Below are 7,301 nucleotides of genomic sequence, written 5' to 3' on the forward strand. Positions count from 1 at the left end.
CAGGGTACAGCTTTTTGTCACCTAGTTCCCAACTGCTTATCGTTTCTATATTGCTTTAGTGAATGATAAAAAGGAAGCTTCTTACTCAGATAAATAATCGTCAATGATTCAGAATGAAAGAGAAAAGTCATCTGTGCTGGAGCCTGTGTTGTTCAAGCTGTTGATCAAGTCAGCTGAAGAGGTGTTGAAGAGGCAGTAAAGGCAATGACTGATACCTAAGAACTGCAGAAAACTTTCGTGATGCTGAGCGAACAGTGTCATTAAATAGCACACAAAATCCAGTACACAAAACTATACACGTGTGGGAACAGAATGCAGTGTCACATGTGAAAAGATGGACTCCGAGCTGACAATTACCCGTGCGCTGCGTTTATGTGAAAGGATTCTGGCAGCGGGAGAGGGGATTCACCCCCTGTCCCTTCCTGGGCTCCAAAACTGCTGGGACCAGGCTCTGGCCAGGCCAGACCCCCATCCCCTTAGCACCGGGCCCCATCAGTGCCTCCGCCAACGGCCCATTTGAGTTGGGACAAAGGAGCCTGAAAGGCGGTTTCGGAGCTGCAGTGAGGAGTGGGGAGGCGGGGGCTGCCTCCTCCCCACTCCCGGGTGGTTCTGCCCACGCCAGACTGGCCCCACTGGCCGGAGATGGCAGTGCGGCGGGAGAGTGCAGGAGCTCAGCCAGTAGTGAGGGGCAGCGGCCGCCGCAGCCATGGCAGATGTGGGGCACAGCCCCGCCGCGGCCCGGGGAGAGCCCGCCCTGGGGCGGGGATGCTGAGCCCGAGGGGGGGCGCAGGGAACGGGGCTCACGGCGGAGCAGAGACGCGCCTGGAGCCTGTGGAGAAGCCCCCGCCGGAGCGGGCGGCAGCGCCCGCAGCACCGTGACCACGGTGACAGCCGCGCCGGAGCGATCCGATGGGTCGGGAGCGCATCCTGCGGGAAGGGCTCACGGCGGAGCAGCCTGTGGGCTGTCCCGGGAGGGGGGGAGCCACTGGAGCAGGGACGGAGTGTGGGGAGCCCTCCTCCTTCGGGAAGGGAGCGGCACAAACGAGACGCACTGCCCCGCAGCCCCATTGCCCGTCCCTGCGCCGCGGGGAGGAGGGAGCGGCGGGAAGGGGGGAGCAGTGGGGGAGGTGTTGGTTTTAAGATCGGACTTTGTTTCTTGTTACCCTTCCCAGTAACCGTCAATAAATTGAACTGGTTTGTCCCCAGGCCCAGTCCATTCTGCCCGGGGCCGCGGTCGGTGGGTGCTCCCCCTGTTCCTGTCCCACCCTCGGGCTGTGGGTGACATTTCTCTCCTCCCCTCACACTGCGGGCAGTGGGGAGCGGCTGAGCTGAATCCCAACAACCCGCCAGGAGCAAGGTCTTCCACATATACTGCATAACTGTGAAAATATCCACTCATTTCTCATCAGTGGTACTAAAAGAAAAAATAAAAAGAGACAAACTGAATTTGCTAGGAATTATGATTCCAAAGGCAATAAAGTTGATCAGATGCATGGAGGGCCTTCCATAGGAGGACCAATTAGAATCATAGAATCATAGAATGGTTAGGGCTGGAAGGGACCTTCAAAGGTCATCTAGTCCAACCCCCCTGCAAGGAACAGGGATATCTCCAACTAGATCAGGTTGCTCAGGGCCTCGTCCAACCTGGCCTTGAACGTCTCCAGGGATGGAGCATCCACCACCTCTGTTCCAGTGTTCTACAACTCTCATGCTAAAAAATTTTTTCCTAATATCCAACCTGAATCTACCTCCCTCTATTTTAAAAACATTACCCCTTGTCCTATCACAACTGGCCATCCTGAACAGCCTCTCCCCATCTTTCTTGTAGGCCCCCTTGAGGTACTGGAAGACTGCTATAAGGTCACCCCGGAGCCTCCTCTTCTCCAGGCTGTACAGCCCCAACTCTTTCAGCCTGTCCTCATAGGAAAGGTGCTCCAGACCTCTTATCATCTTCGTGGCCCTCCTCTGGACCCTCTCCAACTGGTCCATGTCCTTCTTATGTTGGGGACTCCAGAACTGGACGCAATACTCCAGGTGAGGTCTCACAAGGGCAGAGTAGAGGGGGAGAATCACCTCCCTCGACCTGCTGGCCACGCTCCTCTTGATGCAGCCCAGGATGCGGCTGGCCTTCTGGGCCGCAAGAGCACATTGCCAGCTCATATTTTAAACTAACCCAGAGACTTAAGACAGGAAAGGAGAGAACTGAGTGGGCATAAAAACAGAATTATAAAATGAGCTTGACAGGGATCAATGTTCTAACTGGCACTGGCATTAAAAGAATTAGAAGAGCTCAGAGGGCAGAAGGTGAAGGACTCATGTGTGGGGGGTGTGTGTTTGTGAATGTGTAGGTGTAAATCAAATGAAACTACCTACAGGCAAGGTGTTCAAAACCACAAAGACGAGTGGGTTCTTCACAAGGTGTGCAGTTAAGCTTGAAAGTCCTTGTCACTGCAAACTAAAGGATTATATGGATTGAAAAGAGACTTGGACGTGTTCATGGAGATGTAATCTACCAGAATTTACCAACTGCACAGAAACCCTGTCCATGGTGCAAAATCTCAGAGATGTATAGAAAAACAGAGGTTCAAAGAGCACTTGAGAGTAACAGCATGCTTGGTTTCTCTTTTTTTACAAGCTTATCTACCGCCAGCAGAGCACAAAACCATTTGGGCAATAGGAGGGCATCCTCTGCTCCAAGTCTATTTGGGGATGGAAAATGCAGTTGTCAGTCAGAGGCAGAGGGGTGAACACATGGTTTGGGAAGGATAAGGAGACTTCTCAGTTGCTCTCATGAGTTTATAGTCTATGCTTGCCATAGCTTGCTCTCTGGATGCCCAATGCCTGATTTAGATCTTGCCTAAAAGGTAAATTCCAAAAATATTGAGCTGTAGCTATGTGGTTGCCTTGGAACTCCATTGTCAAGCAGAGAGCAATGCAGGGAAAGCTGACTATCACGTGCTTGGCCTGAGGTTGGTGGTCTCCAAAAACTTTGGCTTTATTAGTCTACAAAGCTTTCAAAGGAGAGTCTGCCATTGGAGCTCTTGAGATTTCACGGAAAGTGCTGAGGGTTGACAATGGTCTCTCAGGCAGTGTGTGTAGAAACCACTGTCATAGCATGGAGTTTCCTTCCAAAGAGCAAAGTGAGCTTCCAGTGAGCTTTATTCATTCTGCTGAAGAGTTCTAGTGGGCAGCTCCATGTCTGTATGGCTAAGACAGAATTATCCAAATGAGTCTTTAATTATCTGTCTCCAAGATGCAAACTCAGAAACACATCAGTAATTTTGAGGTTATCCTGCTGTTGTTAGTGAGGATGAGAAAGCAGAAACCCTAGTCATCGCTGTCATTGCTATCTGAAGATATGCGTGAGTGAAGAGAGTGAGATTTTTTTGGAGTTGATCAGTTTTCAGCCACAAGGAGCTTAATAAAACCATCTGATACCCAGCAGTGATGCCAGTCTAGCTCTTCCTTCTTAGAATCATAGAATGGTTAGGGCTGGAAGAGACCTTCAAAGGTCATCTAGTCCAACCCCCCTGCAAGGAACAGGGATATCTCCAACTAGATCAGGTTGCTCAGGGCCTCATCCAACCTGGCCTTGAACGTCACCAGGGATGGAGCATCCACCACCTCTCTGGGCAACCTGTTCCAGTGTTCTACAACTCTCATGCTAAAAAATTTTTTCCTAGTATCCAATCTGAATCTACCTCCCTCTATTTTAAAACCATTACCCCTTGTCCTATCACAACAGGCCCTCCTGAACAGCCTCTCCCCATCTTTCTTGTAGGCCCCCTTGAGGTACTGGAAGACCGCTATAAGGTCACCCCGGAGCCTCCTCTTCTCCAGGCTGTACAGCCCCAACTCTTTCAGCCTGTCCTCATAGGAAAGGTGCTCCAGCCCTCTTATCATCTTCGTGGCCCTCCTCTGGACCCTCTCCAACTGGTCCATGTCCTTCTTATGTTGGGGACTCCAGAACTGGACGCAATACTCCAGGTGAGGTCTCACGAGGGCAGAGTAGAGGGAGAGAATCACCTCCCTTGACCTGCTGGCCACGCTCCTCTTGATGCAGCCCAGGATGCGGCTGGCCTTCTGGGCCGCAAGAGCACATTGCCGGCTCATATTGAGCTTCTCGTCCACCAGTACTCCCAAGTCCTTCTCCTCAGGGCTGCTCTCGATCCATTCTCCGCCCAGTCTGTATTTGTGCCTGGGATTGCCACGACCCAGATGTAGGACCTTGCACTTGGCCTGGTTGAACTTCATGAGGTTGGCACGGGCCCACCTCTCCAGCCTGTCAAGGTCCCTCTGGATGGCATCCCTCCCTTCCAGCGTGTCGACGGCACCACACAGCTTGGTGTCATCGGCGAACTTGCTGAGGGTGCACTCCATGCCACTGTCCACGTCACCGACAAAGATGTTGAAGAGGGCCAGGCCCAACACGGACCCCTGAGGGACACCACTCGTGACCATCTCCACTTGGACATCGAGCCATTGACCACCACTCTCTGAGTGCGGCCATTGAGCCAACTCCTTATCCACCGAGTGGTCCATCCATCAAACCCATGCCTCTCTAGTTTAGAGAGAAGAATGTCGTGCGGGACAATGTCAAAAGCTTTGCACAAGTCCAGGTAGATCATATCCATTGGTCGACCCTTTTCCACCGATGCTGTCATCCCATCATAAAAGGCCACCAAGTTGGTCAGGCACGATCTGCCTTTGGTGAAGCCATGTTGGCTGTCACCCACCACCTCCTTGCTCTCCATGTGCCTTAGCATGGTTCCCAGGAGAATCTACTCCATGACCTTGCCAGGCACAGAGGTGAGGCTAACCGGCCTGTAGTTGCCCGGGTCCTGCTTGTTCTCCTTTTTAAAAATGGGGGTTTATGTTCCCTCTCTTCCAGTCATCGGGGACCTCGCCAGACCGCCACGACTTCTCAAATACAATGGCCAGTGGCTTGGCAACTTCATCTGCCAGTTCCTTCAGGACCCGTGGATGGATCTCATCAGGTCCCATGGACTTGTGCACCTTCAAGTTCCTCAGATGTTCCCGAACCTGCTCTTCAAGTACAGTGGGTGGTGGTTCATCCTCACAGTCCCTGCTAGTTCTTTCCACAGCTTGGGTGGTAAGACAAGAGGCTTTATCAGTGAAGACTGAGGCAAAAAAGTCATTGAGTACCTCAGCCTTCTCTATGTCCCGGGTAACCAGAGCACCAGTATCCTTCCGGAGGGGGCCTACATTCTCCTTGGACTTCCTTTTATCCCCTACATACCTATAGAAGCTTTTCTTATTGCTTTTTATATCCCTTGCCAAATTCAATTCCTTCAGGGCTTTAGCCTTCCTCACCTGATCCCTGGTCACTCGTACGGCTTCTCTGTATTCCTCCCAGGCTATCTGTCTCCGCTTCTGCCCTCTATAGGCTATCCTCTTCATTTTCAGTTGGTCCAGGAGCTCCTTGCTCATCCACGCGGGCTTCCTGGTCTTTTTGCCCGCCCGACTTGTTCTTCATCGGGATGCACCTCTGCTGAGCTTGGAGGAGGTGCTCCTTGAATGTGGACCAACTTTCCTGGGCCCCTCGTCCCTCCAGGGCCACCTCCCACGGCACTTTGCCCATCAGGTCCTTGAAGAGGCCAAAGTCCGCCTTCTTGAAGTCTAGGGTACAGAGCTTGCTGTATAGTTTCCTTGCTGCCCCGTGGATCTTGAACTCCACCATGTTGTGGTCACTGCAGCCAAGGCTGTCCTTAAGTTTCACATCGCCCACCAGTCCCTCCCTGTTGGTGAGCACAAGGTCAAGCATGGCACCCCTCCTTGTCGGCTCCTCTATCACCTGCAGGAGGAAGTTGTCGTCCACGCATTCCAGGAACCTCCTGGACTGCCTGTGCCCTGCCGTATTGTCTCTCCAACAGATGTCAGGGTGGTTGAAGTCCCCCATGAGGACCAGGGCTTGTGACCGTGAGGCTGCTCCTATCTGGCTATAAAGCGCCTCATCTGCTCTGTCCTCCTGGCCAGGTGGCCTGTAACAGACCCCTACCGTAACATCCCCTATCCGTCCCCATCCTCTAAACTTGACCCATAAGTTCTCTGTCAGCTCCTCCTCCGACCCCAGGCGAAGCTCCACGCACTCCAGCCGGTTGCTGATGTAGAGAGCGACACCCCCTCCTCGTCTCCCCTTCCTGTCCTTTCTAAAAAGCTTATACCCCTCCATGTTGACACTCCAGTCATAGGAGTCGTCCCACCACGTCTCCGTGATGCCAATAAGGTCATAACCCTGCTCATGTGCACGCATCTCCAGCTCATCCTTTTTATTTCCCATGCTGCGTGCGTTGGTGTACATACACTTCAGCTGGGCCTCCGACAAAGCCGACTCGCTGACTGGTTCTTATGACATGTTAGAAGGTTTCCTATGGTTCCCAGGTAGACTTCAGATTTTTTTCACTGTTTGATTTTCTGCACTCATGCTCCATGACAGACATCAGCGTCACTGTTTTCTGATACTGTCTTTGCCATCAGTTTATCTTCTTTTCACTCCTCCTTCTGAATACCTGACCATTATCTGTCTATATTAAGATGCTTCAGTTCCTTGAAATCTCCATTATTGTAGATCAGTAAATATGAGTTTTATTCCATTAATAGCAAAAGGCTTGAGGGTTTGTACTGACCTGACAGTGCATGGCCTTAGGGCTTGTTGGGGCCTGAAGTGGTTTTAGGTTGTTTTAATCATAGAATCATAGAAATCATAGAATCATAGAATCATAGAATGGTTAGGGTTGGAAGGGACCTTAAAGATCATCTAGTTCCAACCCCCCTGCCATGGGCAGAGAAATCCTCCACTACACCAGGTTGCCCAAAGCCTCATCCAACCTGGCCTTGAACACTTCCAGGGATGGGGCAGCCACAACTTCTCTGGGCAACCTGTTCCACTGACTCAGCACCCTCAATGTAAAAAATTTCTTCCTTATATCTAACCGAAATCTCCCCTCCTTCAGTTTAAAGCCATTATCCCTTGTCCTATCACTACACGCCCTTGTAAAAAGTCCCTCTCCAGCTTTCCTGTAGGCCCCCTTGAGGTACTGGAAAGCTGCTATAAGATCACCCCGGAGCCTTCTCTTCTCCAGGCTGAACAGCCCCAACTCTCTCAGCCTGTCTTCATAGCAGAGGTGCTCCAGCCCTCGGATCATCTTTGTGGCCCTCCTCTGGACTTGCTCCAGTAGCTCCATGTCCTTCTTGTGTTGGAGACTCCAGAGCTGAACACAGTATTCCAGGTGGGGTCTCATGAGAGCAGAGCAGAGGGGCAGAATCACTTCCCTCGACCT

The sequence above is a fragment of the Tauraco erythrolophus genome, chromosome 20 (assembly GCF_009769465.1).
Source record: "Tauraco erythrolophus isolate bTauEry1 chromosome 20, bTauEry1.pri, whole genome shotgun sequence".
NCBI classification, from domain to species: domain Eukaryota; kingdom Metazoa; phylum Chordata; class Aves; order Musophagiformes; family Musophagidae; genus Tauraco; species Tauraco erythrolophus.